The sequence below is a fragment of the Paramormyrops kingsleyae genome, chromosome 6 (assembly GCF_048594095.1).
Source record: "Paramormyrops kingsleyae isolate MSU_618 chromosome 6, PKINGS_0.4, whole genome shotgun sequence".
Taxonomy (NCBI): Eukaryota; Metazoa; Chordata; class Actinopteri; order Osteoglossiformes; family Mormyridae; genus Paramormyrops; species Paramormyrops kingsleyae.
Genome location: NC_132802.1, coordinates 26,410,131 through 26,431,367, shown reverse-complemented (window position 1 = coordinate 26,431,367; position 21,237 = coordinate 26,410,131). Strand labels below are relative to the sequence as shown.

At 44.6% G+C, this 21,237-nt stretch overlaps 1 non-coding gene across 1 annotated transcript; it reads left to right on the top strand.

Annotated features, from left to right (window-relative positions):
- Positions 1–11,027: 11,027 nt before the first annotated feature.
- LOC111857361 (U1 spliceosomal RNA) lies at positions 11,028–11,189 on the top strand. The gene has a single exon (XR_002841342.1). It is a non-coding gene; the product is annotated as a U1 spliceosomal RNA (small nuclear RNA).
- Positions 11,190–21,237: the final 10,048 nt, after the last annotated feature.

Sequence of the window (21,237 nt, the reverse complement as noted above, 5' to 3'; positions counted from 1 at the left end):
TTGCAGTAAATCCAAGCTAAGCTCCATGGAAATGATGTGCTAAGACATAATATTAGAAATAATGCTAATTATTTAGTTAATATTAAGCCTACAAATGATTGGAAATTGTTCTGCATAGACAGAATGGTCAAAATCGACAGTGTTGTGAGAGACTGATTGATAACTAATGGAAGACTTTTCTGTTAAAAGTGACGCGTTACAGAATGCCAATGAATTCACTTTTTTATGCAGGTGTACTGACCACTGCAGATCTATATCAATTATATGTACAGTTCTGCAAGTTCTGCAAGATTTTTCTTAATATTCAACTTCCGTCTCATATCTGATCAGATTCACTGCTGAAAATGTGAGCAGGGCAAGTACTTCTTCACATTACTGTTTATATTTTCCATGCAGCTGGAGGTTTCTGAGCTTCATTTATGTTCCGATGCTTGCTGGACAGATTTCCGTTTTCAATTGTCAGCCTCCGTGAAAGCTCACTTGTCCCTGATTCTTCTGGGCTCACCTGAACTTTAAGTTACGAAGGAAGCGAACATTGAATGTTTCAGCGTATGAATTGGATGGTATGAGGGCAAATTCTTGGGAACTGAGGACTCCAGCTGACAGCAAGGCAGAGCCATTTAAGAGGAAAGTCTGTGATAAATCATGTTAGCTGAGTTTATTGTTCATTGAAAGCCAGTTGAGATTGATTGTGTGTTAGGAGAGTGTGGATTCTGTTAGGGGATGCCATTTAATGTTTACTTGGTATCATGCATTTTCTCGGTTAGTTGTGGTTTCATATTTCATCCTATCAAGTACAAATTTCAATTGGGCATAATTATTTGTATTATGACGGTTATTGCTGTAGACGATGTCCTTGTTGTTGTTGCATGCCCTGCAATAGACCAGCATCCCATCCAGAGTAGTCCCTTGCCTTGTGCACTGTAGTTCCTGGGACAGACTCCGGGACAGTATTGGACTGTACTGTAGAGGAGTAGTCTTAAATTTGCTTTTTAAAAATAATCTATGGAAATTGTCCTCTAAAAGCTAACTCTAAATATGTAAGAAGCTTCTCAAACATCTTGTTTGATCGCTGCCAGCCCCATTGACTGCAGATCTCAACAAGAACTGGCCTAATAAGGATGATAATACCCAGTTAGAATTTGTACTTGATGGGATGGAATTGGAAACCACAACTAACCAGCTAAAGCAGGCTCTTTCACTGACAAAATGTCAAAAGAATGGCAATGTTAACAGACCTATAATATTCCAGTTATCAATGGGATTTTTAATGTCTGAACAAAGGTTGTGCATCCTTTGAATTGTCAAACCAAAAATGGCACAAAAGGGGCATCAAAATGAACTCTGTCATAAAGCATGTGATGTAAGAAGAAGGCTGCTTACTGAAAATTTTATTTTACATTTTTCTGAGAACGCAACCACAGAATAATGCTATATACAGTATAGGTTTAAATGTTAAAAAATTGCAAATTGCAAGCAGTATAATAATTTAAACCAGGAACTTGTGGGTCATCTAGGTAAAAGTGTACATCATAACTAGCAGTGGCTTAAAAGTATTCTTCAATGATGTGTGTGACTAAAGCTCATGCAAAAAGACCAGTGATGAAATGCCTGCGTCAGTCTTCAAGAAGGTCCAAGTGAAATGCTGAGGCACAAGCAACAATAATCTATCAACGAATGTCTGATAAGCTGAAGCCGTAACTTTTCCAATAAAATTTTCAGCATTAAAATTCTATTCCAATAATGTAACAATTGCATTTTTCATTAAATCACAAATCTCTGTCAGCCCAAAAAGGTATGTTTGCAATATTTATTTTACAATCCACTGCTTGTGTGATGACTTCAGATGTGAAATATGAGAAGAGCAACCATATGCAACAATTCTTTATGGGCCATGGAATACATTTGGTCTTAATCCTAATGGGTTGGTTTATGAAGCTGCAGTTGGCTGCTGGGAGGAGGGAATCAGACATAAAAAGCAGGCTTCGGTGTCTGTGTGCAGGTCAGATTTCAGCAGAGACCTTCCACGTTTATATTGATAGCTCATATGAAAATGGTTAAATGGTTATATTTGACTGTAATGAATACAACAAAATAATGAATATATACTATTGTAGGGGCTCCTACCATTTAGGCAGAATTCACATTCTCCCTTACCTATGCTCATGCGCGCAGGGTGTGGTGATCATGCATGCCCAAGGGACGCGGGCTTTGTGGTGTTTTCGGCATGCTAAAATAAAGACACCCGCTTTTTGGCGCTCGACTTGTGGTGACTGCCTCTTTACTTTTTTCTGCTGCACCGCGACTCTACAGTGGTGACCCCGATGTTTCGGTGCGTTTGTTTTTCGCTCTGACCATGCTCGCGAACGCAGTTGCACTCAAACTCCCAGAGTTGTGGTGTGGCCAGGCGGCAGTTTGCTTCGTGCAGGCGGAGGCTCAGTTCACCTTGCGTGGTATTACGGAGGACGCGACAAAATATTATAACGTCGTTGCAGCGCTGAACAGCTCCACGGCAGCTAGAGTGGTGAGTCTGCTGCAGAAGCCTCCAGAGGCAGAGAAATACAGTGCCTTAAAGTCTTTCTGAGGCAGAGCGCGTGCGCCACTTCCTCGCACTGCCCGGGCTGGCCGATTCACGGCCCTCGGAGATGATGGATCACATGCTAGCTCTTCTAGGTGACCATCAGCCCTACTTTATTTTTAGGGAGTTTTTCTTACAACAGCTGCCCGCAGAGGTGCGGGGAGCTATAGCTAATCTCCCACTTAAAGATTGTACGGAGCTTGCTAGGAAGGCCGACAAAGTGCACGGCGCCAGGCTGGCAGCTTGTTCAGCCATGTGTGCCCGGAGCTCGGATAGCTCCCCGCCGTGTGCCCATGCTACTGTCTCGGCCGCGCAGCGGAGCGGTATACCAGGCCTCTGCTTTTACCATGTGCGGTTCAGTGAGAAAGCAAAAAAATGTACCACCCCTTACAATTTTAAGGGGACGGGAAACGCACGGGCCGGCACTTGTTAGCGGCAGCGACTGTCGGCTGTTCGGGCAGCCAGCTCTTCGTCACGGATGCTGTGTCTGGCTGCCGTTTCCTTTGCAACATGGGCAGTGTTTTGCCTGCGTCGGTGGCGGATATGCGCTCCGGGAAGAAGGGCCCGACTTTGGAGGCTACTAATGGCAGGACATAAAACACCAGCGCTTTGCTGATGCCAAGACTTTCCATTCAGTGTTGTGCTCACGCAGCAGAGCTGGCTCGTCTCAGCTGTCTAGCGCCTTGGGGGCAACTGACACCTTCGCCCGCCTGCTGGCGCAGTTCCCAGACCTCACCCAGCCTACCTTTACATCTGTCATGGCCAAGCACGGTGTTGAACACCACATTGTCACGACAGGGCCGCCGGTCCATGCCCGAGCCTGACACCTTGATGCAGGTAAATTGGCCATCGCTAGGGCAGAGTTTGCTGCATTGGAGAGCCTCGGTATTGTTCGACGTTCCAGCAGCGCCTGGGCATCCCCTGTGCATATGGTGCCCAAGCCAGGTGGGGGATGGCGCCTGTTTGGCGATTACCGCCGGCTTAATGATACCACAACCCTGGATCGCTACCTGATCCCACACATCCAGGACTTTTTTTCTCGGTTGGCGGGGGCATCCATTTTTTCAAAGGTTGACCTGGTGCGTGGCTACCATCAGGTCCCAGTACATCTAGGGGACATTGCAAAGACTGTGGTTATCATCCCGTTTGGGTTTTTTCAGTTTCTTCGGATGCCCTTTGGGCTTAAACACGCTGTCCAGTCTTTCTAGCAGCTCATGGATAGTGTCCTGGAGGACCTTCCGTTCTTGTTTGTCTATTTGGACGACATTTTGGTGGCCAGTAACTCTAAGGCTGACCACATAGCTTACCTTCAGACCCTTTTTGAGCATCTTAGCAGCCATGGCTTAATTATCAACCCACAAAAGTGCCAGTTTGGTTTGTCCTCCATTGATTTCCTTGGCCACCGCATCACGGGCTATGGGGCAGTTGCTCTGCCTGCCAAAGTGGAGGCCATCTCTGCGTTTCCGCAGCCTGCTACAGCCAGGGCCCTGCAGGAGTTCCTGGGCATGGTTACATCGCTTTATCCCATGGGCCAAACACCTGATGGTTCTTGAGTGGACAGCTGAGCAGACCCAGGCTTTTGTAGCTACCCAGTCTGCTCTGGCAAGCATAACCATGCTGGCCCACCCGTTGTCTGATGCTCTGGTCGCACTCACCACTGACACGTCGGACTACACTGTGGGGGCTGTGTACAAACAGTTCGTGGATGGTGCCTGGCAGCCGCTGGCCTTTTTCAGCCAACGGCTCAGGCCACATGAGCAGAAGTACAGCACCTTTGACCGCGAAGTTCTTGGCCTGTACTTGGCCATGCGTCACTTCCGGTTCCTCATTGAGGGCCGCCCAATCACGATGGCTTACGTTTGCGATGGCTAAGTCATCTGAACCTTGGTCTGCTCATCAGCAGCGGCATCTCTCCTTTATATCAGAGTTCATGACTGACATCCGCCATTTGGCAGGGAAGCATAACCAAGTTGCCGACTGTCTCTCCCGCACGGTTGCAGGCGCTGTGCACTTTGGAGTTGATTACGCATGATTGGCAGCAGACCAGCAGGTTGGCAGATGTTCTCTTCCTTGACTGTGGCACCACCCTCCTGTGTGATGTCTCAACCGGTCTAGCTAGGCCTATTCTGCCGGCCGGTTGGCATCGTCACATCTTCGAGGTGATGCACGGGCTTTCACACCCAAGCAGACGAGCATCTCAGCATCTGATGGTTGCCAAATTTGTCTGCCATGGGCTGCAGAAGGATATCTGTAGTTGGGCCACCTCCTGCGTTCAGTGTCAGCGTGCTAAGGTGCACCAACATACCAAGACACCGTTAGCACGTTTTGAGGTGCCTGAGCGCTATTTTCACCACGTACATGTGGATCTGGTCAGGCCTCTTCCCCCTTCCTTGGGTTTTACTCACATGCTAATGGTGGTGGACAGGTCTACTCGGTGGCCAGAGGCCGTACCTTTGCCATCCACCACCACGGCAGATGTGGCCAGGGCTTTTGTCGGTGGTTGGGTGTCCCGTTTCGGGGTTCCTCCTGATGTGTCCTTGGACCATGGACCTCAGTTCACTTTTGAGCTTTGGGCTGCAGTGGCCCAGGTTTTGGGGGTTTCCCTCCATCGTACCACAGCCTACCATCTGCAAGCCAATGGGCTGTGTGAGCATTTTCATCGCTCCTTGAAAGCCACTCTTCGGGGCAGCCTCAGGGACGGCGGTTAGGTGGACAGTCTTCCCAGGGTTTTGTTGGGCTTCTGGACTGCTCTCAAGCCAGACCTACAATCCTCATTGGCCGAGTTAGTCTATGGGCAGACTCTGCGAGTGCCAGGGGACTTCCTGCCCACCACCCCAGCCCCTTGGTGCACCAGACACCAGCGTTCTGCTCTGCAAGACTTGGCTGGAGCCTTCGTTCCAGTGCCCACGACAAGCTTTTCACACTGGACATTAGAGGCAAGCTGAACCGGGTTTCAGTGGACTGTTTGAAGCCTGCCTATTTGGACCTAGACACCCCGGTAAGACCCACCCCACTGCTCGTGTCTGGTGCACGGGGGACTGCTCCGGCGGTGGCTGGGCGCCCACCTCCCCAGCCACCCAGCGCATTGTCACTCGTTCCGGTCGAGTGGCCCGGCCTCCCCGCAAGTTGGACCTGTCTGTGTTTGTGAATTCTGGGGGGGCGTGTGTAGGGGCTCCTACCATAGGTAAGGGAGAATGTGAATTCTGCCTAAATGGTGTGGTGATCACGCATGCCCAAGGGAAGACTCTCCGGGTGTGGGCTTTGCAGTGTTTTAGGCACGCTAAAATAAAGACACCTGCTTTTTGGCGCTCAACTTGTGGTGACTGCCTCATTACTTTTTTCTGCCGCACCGTGACTCTACACTATAATAAAATATATGTGTGTGTGTGTGTGTGTATGTACATATACACTGTATTGCCAAAAGTATTGGGACACCCCTCCAAATCATTGAATTCAGGTGTTCCAATCACTTCCATAGCCACAGGTGTATAAGATCAAGCACCTAGGCATGCAGACTGCTTCTACAAACATTTGCGAAAGAATGGGTCACTCCCAGGAGCTCAGTGAATTCATGTGAAGTACCGTGATAGGATGCCACCTGTGAAATAAGTCCGTTCATGAAATTTCCTCACTACTAAATATTCCATGGTCAACTGTTAGTGGTATTATAACAAAATTGAAGCAATTGGGAACAACAGCAACTCAGTCATGAAGTGGTAGGCTATGTAAAATCACAGAGCGCATACTGAGGCGCACAGTGTGCAGACCGCTAACTGTCTATAGCTACAGACCTCCAAACTTCGTGTGGCTTTCAGATTAGTTTCAAGAACAATGTGTAGAGAACTTCATGGAATGGGTTTCCATGGCTGAGCAGCTGCATCCAAGCCTTACATCACCAAGTGCAATGCAAAGCATCTGATACAGTGGTGTACTGTAATGCACGCCGCCACTGGACTCTAGAACAGTGGAGACATATTCTCTGGAGTGACGTATCACACTTCTCTGTCTGGCTATCCAATGGACTAGTGTGTGTTTGGCGGTTGCCAGGAGAATGGTACTTGCCTGACTGCATTGTGGAAAGTGGAAAGTTGGAGGGGGGATTATGGTGATGGGTTGTCTTTCAGGGGTTTCGCTTGGCCCCTTCCAGTGAAAATAGCATTCAAAGCCATTTTGGACAATTCCATGCTCACAGCTTTGTGGGAGCAGTTGGGGGATGGCCCCCTCTTGTTCCGACACGACTGCACATCAGTGAACAAAGCAAGGTCCATAAGGACATGGATGAGCAAGTCTGGTGTGGAGGAACTTGACTGACCTACACAGAGCCCTGACCTTAACCCAACAGAACACCTTTGGGATGAATTAGAGTGGAGACTGTGAGCCAGGCCTTCTCGTCCAACATCAGTGCCTGACCTCACAAATACTCTACTGGAAGAATGGTCAAAAATTCCCATAAACACACTCCTAAACCTTGTGGACAACCTTCCCAGAAGAGTTGAAGCTGTTTTAGCTACAAAGGATGGGCCAACTCCATATTAAAGATTATTTATTAAGAATGGGATGGCATTGAAGTTCATGTGTGGGTAAAGGCAAGTGTCTCAATACTTTTGGTAATATAATGTATATGTATGTATGAAATCAAAATGTACAATAATGTTAGTATGTAATAACAGCATCATATGTGTTGTGAAACCAACATATGCCCAAGGGAGGACTCTCCGGGCGTGGGCTTTGCAGTGCTTTAGGCATGCTAAAATAATATATCCACAATAATATTTCCACATATGGATGTGTTGGAAGGATGTATGGAAGGATGCGGGAACAGGTGAGGTGGCAAAGCAAGAGGGGTCTTATTTGGAGTCAAGAGAACAAAAAAAGAAAAACACGACCAGGATCTCAGGGGATCAAAATGGGAGGGAGGCTGGGCACAGGTAGTACAAGGTTACAATGTTAACTTCAGGACTGGGGAGCACAGGACTGGGAAGCACTTTTAAAAAGCACTAACGGGGGAGCTAACGAGAGGCAGCTGGAGTGATTTATACAAGAGCAGAAATGAGAGGTAAGACAAACACGTAACAGGCGTGACTTGTTAGAACCGCTATATGGAGAAAACAGGAGGGGCAGGTACAGTAGGCAGGGCATTACAATTTAGAGTGCTATGCATATACATTTATATTTACAAGCATATTATACAGTACATTCCCATGTATACTGTATTTGGGAATGCAATTTAATTAGGCACAATATCACACTATGCTGTCAGTACATTCAAATAGAATAGAAGACAAAAACACAAACAGAGCTGCATATTACAGGGAGGACATAACGTCATGAATATGTTATGTAGCATATAGCAGAGGTGTAGGGCTTGTATATGGGTGCTTGACAGAGGGCTAGGGCCTAGGATTGCCAGGCAGGAGAATACGCGACGGTAAAGCTCAGCATAGCATGTGTGCTACCTGTTATATTAAAACAGGTGCAAATTATGTAATACAGTAGCCTGGGGCTTAGTAGGACTATAATTAATACCTACATTCATTGCAGGACTGTTACAGTAAACAATCTGTGTGTGCGGCAATCAGCAGACAAGGTGTGACAGAAATATATCTGTAGCAGCACTGCAGTGGGAAGCTGGGGGTTAACAGCAAGCTAACCCAAACTCACCCAAAGACCAAAAAAGAGCTCAAGGGAGAACATTAGGGTGAGGGAGCACATGTCCTTTGCATATGCTTTTGCATATGACAGTGGGAACTCTAGGACAAGTTACACACAGTCTGGGCATCCCAGGCCTCATGCTGTACTTTCGTAATTAAAGCATTCAAACTCTACTTGATGTCTCTGGAGACAAAGAGGATCTGTTTGTTTCGCTGTCTCTGCTTTATTTATTTAATTACTTGCTCTATTCCTGTGCTGCCTTTTCTTCCACCCGAGGGCCTTTTTTCCCAGCCTGTTGAGAGCATAACCTAGACACCAGGATATAAGCAACTTTATGAAAGTACTTCAGTCTGATAAAGTAACAGCCATATAAAACGGTGGCCCTTGAGGAAGGGAATATGTTAAATGAAGATTTAAGACAGCTGCAGCAGGGAGAGCGCAAAGACATCAAAAAGCAGATGCACATGATCATTAAATTGTTAATTTAACACATCTATGCTGTAAAGGGAGGGAGACGCAACGAATCTACGAGCACATCTTCCAGACAGCCATAATTAACTCTCCTCAGGCAGTGAATTAAAAGGCATATATTTTAAACAAATAGCTTACTTGCTAGTTCTTGGTGAGTTCAGGTCATCTTATTTCTCTGTTTTGTCTTGCTTGAAAGGAGGGGAATCATAAAAAAGGCTTGTTAGCAAAATCTGGCAGAAACAAAAAAAAACATGCTAATTATGTTGCAAAAAATAATTATGGGAACTATGTAGGGGACAACTTTTAATGGCAGAACAAAATGTTCTGCGGCGGAGAGGGTTCCAAAATCCTGATGGGGGCATAAAACGCAAATTTTAACTAAAGCTAGACAAAAGAAAAATGAATTGAACAAAGTTGAAATTATAATGTAAATGTGGCCTTCAGCAAGTGATGGGATCAAGCGTGCAGATTTGTTTTCAGCATCGGTAGGGATCAAATCAGTTCCGACTCCCTCCCCCAGAAACACAGACGGTACTCCCACAATATGAGAATGGAGATGTTCCTACCATCCATACCCAAATCTATGCCCTTGGCTGGGAAACCTACACACATACAGAGAACCAGCATCCTGCTAAATTTAAAGTTAGCTTATAGTCAGCACAAATGTTCTCTCCTCAAGTGAAATAATGATGAGCAGCAAAGAGGTCAAGTGGGAATAAAACTGGCAGATTCAGTAGCCCTTACGGACCGGGTTGTCATCCCTGCTTTAGCAGTCAAACAAACATTTCTGTTTCTCGCACATCAGCTAGAGTAGAAGCCACACTGTATAATGCAAAACTGATGTTTAAAATTGAGAATTTAAATGCTTATGCTTTTTAAATGACTGTAAAAAAAATTTAAAATAAATAAACAAGATGTATAATGAACGTTTGGAATTATGTGTTTATGCATGAAAATGTTGTCCTTTAAAGGCGTGCCTGTCACTGCTTGGCTTCCTGTCTGCTATGCAGATTTCAGATATCGCCCAGTTCCTCAGAGCTACTGTACTTCTCCTCTCCCAGTTTATGGAGACGGCTCACCATTCCTCTGTTGCCTCAGACTGCGACACAGAGGTGGGAGCAAGAGGCTCTGGAGCACTGGAAACGTCATATTGCAGCGTTAACATGCAATCTTTAAGAGCAGTACTATAATTATGAGTGTATGGTGATCCTCAGTATTATGAATACTTCTCTTGTGGTTTCGCAGAGCAGTAACAAAGTACAGACTGTTAGCTAGAAAGTGTTGAGCACAAAGCTATAGTAAACAAACAAGACAAAATGATCCTGAAAATCCCTATTATTATTTTTTATGATTTCCGCCTTGGATCTATATTGAGACAATCCACTCATTTCCATGGCAGACTTTTTACGAACCATTTGTTGTGTTTTATTTGTATATACAGTAACTGCTTTCAAATTATGTGTAAAGTAGAATTTCCCATGGATTTAACCTCACAAACACTGCTGACATATTTGGTTAAACAAAGCACTTTTAGCCATCTTTTCAATGCTAATTAGTCAACAGTCAAATGAGCTTTATTCTTGTTTCTGAGGTGCAGTTATAATTCACACCTATTTATGAAAACAGAATTCTGCATCAGATTTACACATTGAATGCTAGCTTTTGCTTTCATTTCGATAAAACAGAACAGGACCCAGAGCTACACTTCAGACTACAGTTAGAGAAAAATGAGCCATGCTTTAAACAGACAATGGTTTTATGGGTGAATGCTTTAACTGTTTGAAACCATTTGAATATTTGCAGTTATTTAGCAGGCATTGTGATCCAAAGCTTGCGGTCAGTGAGCAGGGACAGCCAGCATCTGGATCCCCTGGAATTAAGGGCCCAACAGTGATATTGGTTGTTCCAGCCTTGGGATTGAAACCTATGATCTTCAAGACATGGTCACAGAGTCTCAAACCACAGAGTCACCCTGGGCTCAAATGTAAATGTAAAAACTTCCCCTAAATGCTGCGTGTGGCTCAGCGGGCTGAGTCTCTATGCCTGTGATCAGGAAGTTACTGGTTTGAGGCTGGCTTTTGCAAAAAATAGTCACATGTCTGTGGGCCCCTGAGCAAGGCCCTTAACCCCCAGCTCCAAGTTTGCCAGTGCAGGTGGCTGTCTTTCGTCGGCAAGCTTGTTCTCACCTATATGTTTGTCATGGAGAGCAAGATGGGGTAGATAACAACAGAACTTCTCCACAGGAATCAGTATAAGTATAAAAAAAACCAGTTACCACTATGAGTTTACAATGGTATCCACGTAATGAAAATGCATTTATATAACGATACTTACCCGACAGGGGAGGTATGAAGATCACGAAGGTGGTTCACCCAGGGTGAGGCCCAGCCATTGCACTGCGGCTGTGCTGACCCCTGCGAATTGCCCAAATGTGGAAATCTCTACTGCATAATTTCTGGTAGTGGGGGACTGTTTTCACACTCTCCACTGATTTTTTCTTCCTTTTTCTGTTTTTGTTGGGGGGGGGGCTTCAGCAGAATAGCCAGGGTCTGGGGGCCCTTGTGCAGGGCCCTCAACACCCCCACTACCCCCAGCCTCACAGGCAGCGCTGCCCTTTGCTTAGTCTCACCCACGTATGTGTCTGTGTGTCATGGAGAGCAAGACGGGTTAGGCAGAAAGCAAATTTCCCCACAGGGTCAATAAACAGTCGTTATTATAAAAGACAACAGCTTCTCTATTACTTTGCATGAAGACAAATAGTTATACAACAGTTAATTATATAATATGTGGTTCATTAGAATCAATTGTTTCACTCTTGAACTGATCAGATAATGAGTTAATCTTATTTCATAAGCACTTATTTAGTATGACGCAGCAATAAGCTATATTCGTGGCCTGTATCTGTCTTATATAATTTCTCATGAAGTGATTGCAAAACATTAGATTTGTGCTTAAAGGCGTTCCACTCAAGAACACTTAATTTGTTCTGCTTCAGTTTTATTATTCTTTTTGATGCTTGAATTGCTATAAAGAATTATTTTAAAGGAGGCAATATAATTTCTAAGCTCATTCAAACAAAGGATGCTCATGACTATAATGAGTATTAACATTAGTATGGCCACTGAGCTCTTGTGAGAGTGGCTTGGTTTGTGGTTTGAGTTGTGGCCGGAATTTACCTCCTGCGTGCCCGAAATCAACAGGTCCGTGAAGTTGGAGGGCCTTGGGAATGCAACCTACTACAGCATCAGACGAAACCACATTCCACAAACAGAAAGCTTATTTTTAGCTTCCATAAGTACATGTGCGAAATAGCAGTCTCTGTCACACCACAAAGGTGCCTAAGTACAAAACTGTATAGTGATACTTATCTTTACTTAAAGGGGGAAATTTCTGCTTTGCTGAAGCACTGCACTCATGTTTACAAACACGGTAGTATCTAGATGCTTAGAGGCATATTTCCTTAGGAGGGGAATAGAAAGGTGTGTATCTGCATTCCAATGGAATGGCTTGGCTGCTCGTTCTTGGTGAATTCAGGTCATTTTAAAGAGCTTTGCAATTTCCCAAGGTTCAATGCTTTCCCAGAGTAAGAGAGAAAGGTTTGGCTGCAGAAGACTGGGTGACCGGTGCTAGGAGGGTCTCCACTGTGGGTCCGGAAATCACATGACTCCACATCTGGGCCAGACATGATGCTACTGAAGAGAACTGAGCAATTGCTGTTTGCATCTTGTTTCCTTTAAAATCATAAAGTTAGATATTACTCATAACATCTTAAGCCACGTACAGGTGAGAATTTCACACCAAAATGGCAAATTTAAAATAGACTATTGACATCCGTTCCCGTAGACTTAAGTGAGATTTATGTCCTTTCCTGATGTGCCACTAATATCACTGAAAAAGAAAATATATATTTTAATAGACGTTAGATGTTGCACTAATTGTCATACTCAGCACTATTGTAGAGGTCATATGATTTCAAGCCTCCTAGTGGAGATACCATCTCTGTTCCTAAAGTTTGCGTAAGGTCATGTCCGGGCCAGATGTGGAGGGCATGTGATTACTGGCCTCACAGTGGAGTTACCATCTCTGTTCCTAAAGTTTGCGTAAGGTCATGTCCGGGTCAGATGTGGAGGACATGTGATTACTGGCCTCACAGTGGAGATACCATCTCTGTTCCTAAAGTTTGCGTAAGGTCATGTCCGGGCCAGATGTGGAGGGCATGTGATTACTGGCCTCACAGTGGAGATACCATCTCTGTTCCTAAAGTTTGCGTAAGGTCATGTCCGGGCCAGATGTGGAGGGCATGTGATTACTGGCCTCACAGTGGAGATACCATCTCTGTTCCTGAAGTTTGCGTAAGGTCATGTCCGGGTCAGATGTGGAGGACATGTGATTACTGGCCTCACAGTGGAGATACCATCTCTGTTCCTAAAGTTTGCGTAAGGTCATGTCCGGGCCAGATGTGGAGGGCATGTGATTACTGGCCTCACAGTGGAGATACCATCTCTGTTCCTAAAGTTTGCGTAAGGTCATGTCCGGGCCAGATGTGGAGGGCATGTGATTACTGGCCTCACAGTGGAGATACCATCTCTGTTCCTAAAGTTTGCGTAAGGTCATGTCCGGGCCAGATGTGGAGGGCATGTGATTACTGGCCTCACAGTGGAGATACCATCTCTGTTCCTAAAGTTTGCGTAAGGTCATGTCCGGGCCAGATGTGGAGGGCATGTGATTACTGGCCTCACAGTGGAGATACCATCTCTGTTCCTAAAGTTTGCGTAAGGTCATGTCCGGGCCAGATGTGGAGGGCATGTGATTACTGGCCTCACAGTGGAGATACCATCTCTGTTCCTAAAGTTTGCGTAAGGTCATGTCCGGGCCAGATGTGGAGGGCATGTGATTACTGGCCTCACAGTGGAGATACCATCTCTGTTCCTAAAGTTTGCGTAAGGTCATGTCCGGGCCAGATGTGGAGGGCATGTGATTACTGGCCTCACAGTGGAGATACCATCTCTGTTCCTAAAGTTTGCGTAAGGTCATGTCCGGGCCAGATGTGGAGGGCATGTGATTACTGGCCTCACAGTGGAGATACCATCTCTGTTCCTAAAGTTTGCGTAAGGTCATGTCCGGGCCAGATGTGGAGGGCATGTGATTACTGGCCTCACAGTGGAGATACCATCTCTGTTCCTGAAGTTTGCGTAAGGTCATGTCCGGGTCAGATGTGGAGGACATGTGATTACTGGCCTCACAGTGGAGATACCATCTCTGTTCCTAAAGTTTGCGTAAGGTCATGTCCGGGCCAGATGTGGAGGGCATGTGATTACTGGCCTCACAGTGGAGATACCATCTCTGTTCCTAAAGTTTGCGTAAGGTCATGTCCGGGCCAGATGTGGAGGGCATGTGATTACTGGCCTCACAGTGGAGATACCATCTCTGTTCCTGAAGTTTGCGTAAGGTCATGTCCGGGTCAGATGTGGAGGACATGTGATTACTGGCCTCACAGTGGAGATACCATCTCTGTTCCTAAAGTTTGCGTAAGGTCATGTCCGGGCCAGATGTGGAGGGCATGTGATTACTGGCCTCACAGTGGAGATACCATCTCTGTTCCTAAAGTTTGCGTAAGGTCATGTCCGGGCCAGATGTGGAGGGCATGTGATTACTGGCCTCACAGTGGAGATACCATCTCTGTTCCTAAAGTTTGCGTAAGGTCATGTCCGGGCCAGATGTGGAGGGCATGTGATTACTGGCCTCACAGTGGAGATACCATCTCTGTTCCTAAAGTTTGCGTAAGGTCATGTCCGGGCCAGATGTGGAGGGCATGTGATTACTGGCCTCACAGTGGAGATACCATCTCTGTTCCTAAAGTTTGCGTAAGGTCATGTCCGGGCCAGATGTGGAGGGCATGTGATTACTGGCCTCACAGTGGAGATACTATCTCTGTTCCTAAAGTTTGCGTAAGGTCATGTCCGGGCCAGATGTGGAGGGCATGTGATTACTGGCCTCACAGTGGAGATACCATCTCTGTTCCTAAAGTTTGCGTAAGGTCATGTCCGGGCCAGATGTGGAGGGCATGTGATTACTGGCCTCACAGTGGAGATACCATCTCTGTTCCTAAAGTTTGCGTAAGGTCATGTCCGGGCCAGATGTGGAGGGCATGTGATTACTGGCCTCACAGTGGAGATACCATCTCTGTTCCTAAAGTTTGCGTAAGGTCATGTCCGGGCCAGATGTGTGTGTTCTGCAGCCATATCCTCTTGGAGTAAGATGCCACTCCCTTCGGTTTTCTCTACAGTGCAACACCGGCAGCAGTTATACCCTATTTTATCTCAAGACATCTGATTAATAAATAAGAACCAACTGTTCAGCCTTTAGGTTCAGTTTGTGGGTGGAGTCAAATGCAACAATGTGGAAAGCAGAAGCATAACAGAAAGACCCTGGAAGCCTTTGCGATTTCTAAATAGCTCCCATTATTTATCTGAATCCAAGGCTTTTCTATTGAATGTAAGGTGTCAGACAGTTTTATTGTCCACTTACATTTCTGATATTTGCAGATAAAGAGAAATACGTTTCCTTATGTGTTTTCAGTAAATCAGTTTATCCATTACTGTGCGCCATGGCAAACGGGCAAAACACATATGTAGAGGGAATGGGATGCGTGCAACATCAAACCGTGTCACTCCGAGGCTTCAAAGCGCCAAGCTTTCTCGTTATCGAGCATGTTTTCTACTGGTGCCATTCATGGCGATCTACCCAACGGTGGGTGATTAGCGGGCGTGTTGTAGCCTCTAATGCTCATACGTGTCGCCAATAAAAGCCGACCGACGGCTGAGGATGTGAGGAAACACAGGAGGGAAACTTTGATGTTGGTGGGGCTTTGAAGCTCGTACCCTTGTGATGCGCTTTAAATGTTTTCGTACCTTTACAGTTTCCCACTCCTGGTTCCCTCTCCCTCCCTGGCTTATTGCCGCCATTTAGTTTGTTTGGAGGAAATGAATATTTTATGAGAGCCGCAGTCTCAGAATTAACTCACAACCACCGAATGTCTCTGTCATTAGATAAGCCGATGCAGGGAATGTGCCCACCCCTTTGGATAAATTTAGTTTTCAATCAACGCGGTTTCATAAAGCAGACTGCATAAATTAATTGTAGGAGTACATTCTTACACTCCTGCTACGACTTTTCATTTACTGCTGGTATGAAACGTGGTTTTAGGGGAAGAGAAAGCGTGTGAGCAGGACAAAACGCTGCAAAGTTGTTCACACTGGAGTTTAGGCAGAAGAATGGAAACATTTTATGGTAGGAGACTATGGAAATATGAACCTGTACTTTTGACAGGCTGGTGAAATGATACCATGTGATATGACTATGTACCACTGGACTGACCATGACATGGCCATTGCACTGAATGCGATATAAACCACCAGATCTTTGGACACAGAGATAATGAACCATTATTGTCACTGCTGTGATGGAGACATGACCAAGGGCTATGGACGATGGCCCACAAAAGACACTTGGCAGCAGAATTGTTTCATCACTGTCCGCCATGCTCAGAGTGCCTAGATGTAGGGTTTCACTCATTCCCATGTGAAGGTCATGCCTTATAATTAGAGTTTGTTATCTTGTTGTATTAAATATTTATGGGCTTTTGGCTGAAGATGTCTCAGCAGCAGCCTGGTTGTAGAATGCAGCTTGGAAACAAGGCCCATCTCCCTCCCGTGTCTTCATACAGAGGCTAACGTGTTGCGGCAATCGTGGTGACCCCCTCATCAACCCGCCGTCATTAAAGACCCACAAAACCCATCCTGGCTAAATATAGACAGAGCACAGTGTTCCTCTCATTTAAAAACACGCCTTATCCATCCTTCAGCATTTTTTTTTTTATTATTTTCTTTTGAGCATTGTGCGATGTGAAAATCCCTCGCGCCATGCCACAAAGCTGCAATTAACCTCAACGGTAAAGAAGTGCGACCTCGTAAATACAAACAGAGCATTTCAGACTACAAATTAGTATCAACTCCCACATTTTTTTTTTTTTTTTTCAAATATTTAAGTGTTTCGTGTCAACATAAAAGGTACAACGACATCAACCCAGCCCTCTATTGGGTAGCTGTACCTGAGAGACTAATAACACTGCAGCAAAAGCCATATAAACATGAGAAAATTAAGATCACATACAATCATTAGCACACTCAGCGAGATGTACCTTCCTAATAATGAAAATGCATTTCTGTATTAACGTCATTATAATAAAATATTTTCCTGCCTCATTTCTACATTGGAAGATACATTTACAGAACGATTTAATCACATTTAAAGGACTGAAAAAAGCAGATGGTCTATAAAGTGGAAATGAAAATGCTTTTTTAATGCTGAATGAGGGGTAAGCCTGGGATTTATACAAATACAATATGACAGACTAACGGTAATGATAAAATGCATAGGGATTAGACAGGGAATATTATAAAAGGAATCCCCTCGGCTTACGTCTACGGCATTGCAGTTAAATTAAATAAGAGGTGTGCCGTACGATTTTGGGACATTTGATGCAGCTTCAGGTAAAATAGACATTGTGGGACGTCAGCAACAGCTCATCTGAAATTGTTCAGAAATCTAATCTAATTCTAATCAGCTAAGCTGTTTAGTGGCACTGATTAATGATAACTTAACTATGCATGTAAGGATGGTACGACCCCATGACAACAGCAATTATAATAATATGTTAAGAGAAGATACTGTAATTGACAGCTCAGTTGAATTCACATTCAGTCCAACCAAAAATCACATCATTAACAGGTAAAATGAACTTTCTTAGAAACCTTATTTTTAATGGCCTTATTTTATTGAATCTTAATCTATGTAAAATGAAATTCACCTCCCTTTGTATAAGCTATTGTTATCTTTGTTCTTGGGAATTTGTTCTTATATATATCAAACTGGGCCTTCACTATATTCTTTTCTTAACAGAGATCCAAGCCTCTCTTTAATTGTAATACCATAGTTGTCCCATCTGACATCCACTAAAAGCATCCAAAGTAGCTAATTCAACAGGGAATATTACAAGCTTTACATCCACCCAAGTCTCTAACCGGTGCATTTTCTTTGGAATAAGTTGCACATTTATCCATGCATACAAAGTGTATGCAGAAGTGATCATGGGTTTTAATGGAATTCTCTGTAAGTACTGACATTTGAGTAATAAGCACTAGTACTCCATGGGGAGGTGTTCTTAGCCCTTACTTCCACACTCTATGTGCTACTCATCTCCTTCCACCACATACTTTTAATATTTAGATGATACAATACTTACTTGCAAGACTTAGTAACGATAGTCCACATTGCCAAGAACAAGACACTCCATCCCGATGACTACAAGAAGGACACCTCGTTACGGTGACTCCAGATGAGTCGTATTTGCATTTTAGACAAGGATGTTACAGAGAAAATTGTACACTAAATGAAATTAAAACATTTTATCACTTGTGACGCCTGAATAAGAGCCACTGGAAGCTTCCAAGGTTGTTTATTACTAAGAAGCGTCCATATGCTTCACGCAGAGTCAACAGCAAATCTTTAGCGTTTCATCGAGAGATTTGGTAGATGATGTGATGACCATAAATGAGGAGGCTCTTCAGTGACAATTTGACTCCAGACACTGTGACTGTCAGGGTCAGCGCGCATCTAATCCTTCCCTTCATGTCTTATCCCTATTTGGCCAGCAGGTGTTGCTGGCCATCCTGTCTGGTCATTCCTTGTCTGATACTCCTTGTGTGTTTCCCCTCCTTCCTGGAATGCCATATACTTCAACGGGCTGAGTGTGTTGTACAGAAGCTGTAGCCCTGCAGTCTTTGATTCAAAGCCAGCCTCACCTGTTTTGTTTATTGGTTTTTCTGTTTTCCAAGTTTTTATTCTTTATATTATTTATTTTTCAGGTCCTTGGTTTTCTGTGCTTGTTCTGTTCCTGTTTAATTATCCTTGCGTTTTATCCCCAGTTCATGTTTACTAGTTTTTGGTATTTGTAAAGCTCCCTAGTTTTTTTGTTTATTTGTTATTAGTTCCACCTGTTGCTTATTTTCTAGTGCCAGTGCTTGTTGATTGTTCTATTCTGTTGCTTGTTGTCCTGCACCCTGTGTTGATTGTTTATGTCTCACACCTGTTCCTTGCTGGTTGTGTATTTAAGTGCCTGTTCTGCTCTGTTCCTTTGTGAGTCATTGTATTATGTGCTGTGTTACTGTTGCTCTGCCTGTTCTCTTAGTTCTGTTGCTTGTAGTTATTGCTCGTCTTCCCCATTTGCTTTTGACCCCTTGTTCTTCTGTTTCTTTGTGCATTTCCCCGGTGTTCTTTGTTTATTTCGACAAACCCTCGTTAGTCTCTGAGCCGCAAGTGGATCGTCACCTCATTTCCTGCCTGCACCATGCCCCGAATCCATAACGTGTGACAAACACAGAGTAATAAGGTCACCTTAAGCCAGCATACTGTCTATATCCAATTACAGGGGGTAAGGGTATTTATGATAAAATTTGCTGGGGGGCCCATTGTTCCACTTTTCCCTGATAATCTCCCCCAACCCCAGGGCAGGCCCAGCTTTTACCTAAAAACTTCATTCAAAAGTAAGGCCAGGGACATCATTTATAAAGGCAACTACTCTTTGCTTAACTATTTCTGCAAGCTCTCATGTTGCCTCCGATATTGATCAGTGCTCTGGAAAAAGGCCTCACTTTGAGCTCTCCACTGTCATTACCCCAAGCACCTTATCTAACTAGCCCAATGTTATACTTTATTAGGTATTTCCAGAACCCCCTTTTGCCTCCAGAACCGCTTTAGGGGATGAGATCAGAGCTGCCTTTCTGCGCATCATCGCTGTACTGAGCTGTTATTTTTGTACTTGTGGCCTTCTGGTTAGCTTTAAGGAATCCAGGCATTGCCCTCTGACCTCTCTCATTAACAGGACATTTCAGATCAGTCATCTTAGCTCATCTAATGCTTAGCTGAATAGCTTACCCCGTGCACATGCTTTATGTATTCAGGTGCAGCCACGTGATTGGCTGATTGGAGGAGTAGGCTGTTTGCGTGCCCTAACCTCTATCCAGCCCTAACCTTAACTATAAGTAACTAAACAAATACAAGACTTTGGCATTTTTGTTTTTTTTATTGCTTCACAGATTTTTATAAAACCGAGTTTTAGGGTTTTTCACATAGAAATGAATGGACGGTCCCCACAAAGATATGAATACAAACGTGTCTGTGTGTGTGCCCCCAGTCTTGTACCCTGTGCTTTCTGAAAGCGACTCTGACCGAGATAAGCAGAGTATATTTTCCAGTTACTGCGTTGTGCCCTTAATATAAAAGTATTATTAACCACTGTGGTGTTTATTCTCTTGTAAGGCACATATGAATGTGAAATATCCTGTTAATGGCAACTTTAATGTCTGAAAATGTCTAACGATAAGCATGAACATACTTAATACTGAAGGAGGCCATAGTCATAATAATGAAAAAAGTCATTTAAAAAGCTGAAATTATTAACCGTGCTTATCAAATCTCAATGTGCAATACAATTCTCTACTAACACTGGTATTCATCTAATAATGTTAAACCGGAGTGTCTAATAATGAAAATGGTAATTGCAATTATAATAACGGCATCACAAATTACATTTATTAAGCGCGCTTATCGACGCTGGGAGCAGTGTGCTGAAATCAGGCCTTCCCTGTTATCACAGGAGCCAAGAGGCCGGCAGGTCACCTAGCAAAATGAAGAGAATAACACAATCAGGGCCGGCTGTGCTGTTGATGGCAGCACAGCTCTTTAAATTAAACTAATTAAATTAGTAAAAGAAAACAAACAGACTTGAGATCAGCTGGTCTGCTCCACTCTCTGTGTTTAGAGGTCACACTTCTGTTATGCTAATTTCCCCATCATGTTATAGTGATGTTTCCCAATCCAGTCCTCAGGGACACACAGTCGGTCCACGTTTTTGCTCCCTCCCAGCTCCTGAGTTAGGAGGGAGAAAAAACGTGGACTGTCTGTGGGTCCTGGTGAACCGGACTGGGAAATACTGTGTTCAAGGGAATGAAGCAACTGCTAAAATGAGCCGTGTGATTGAGTTTAAATATGGAAAACAGCTTTATTAAAGGGCAAAAGGGCACTTTGAAATAGCGGCGTGATTCCTGCAGCAGAACATTGTGGTAGCTTATGTCTCTTCTCTCTGTGTTCGTTGAGCCGGTGTTCAGGAGCTCCGCGTTGCCTGCCAGTGACTCAGCAGCATCTTCCTTTGTGTTGACACGTCACTATATTATTCTTTATTCCACGTCAGGCCGGCACAGTTCCGTGCCTCTGTGTCCCTCACATGCCCGCCATCGCATTGCTCTGCTGTGTCGCTTCATGCGGGGAGGTTTTACAGGAGCGGTTGAGGGGTCAGTCCGCTGGCTAATGACCCCAGCGGTGGGAGCCAGCTGAGGTGGGGTCTTCTCACAGCGAAGGTGTAATCACCCCATCAATCTGAATGACATGTCTCACACCGTGCTTTTTCTGAATACTTT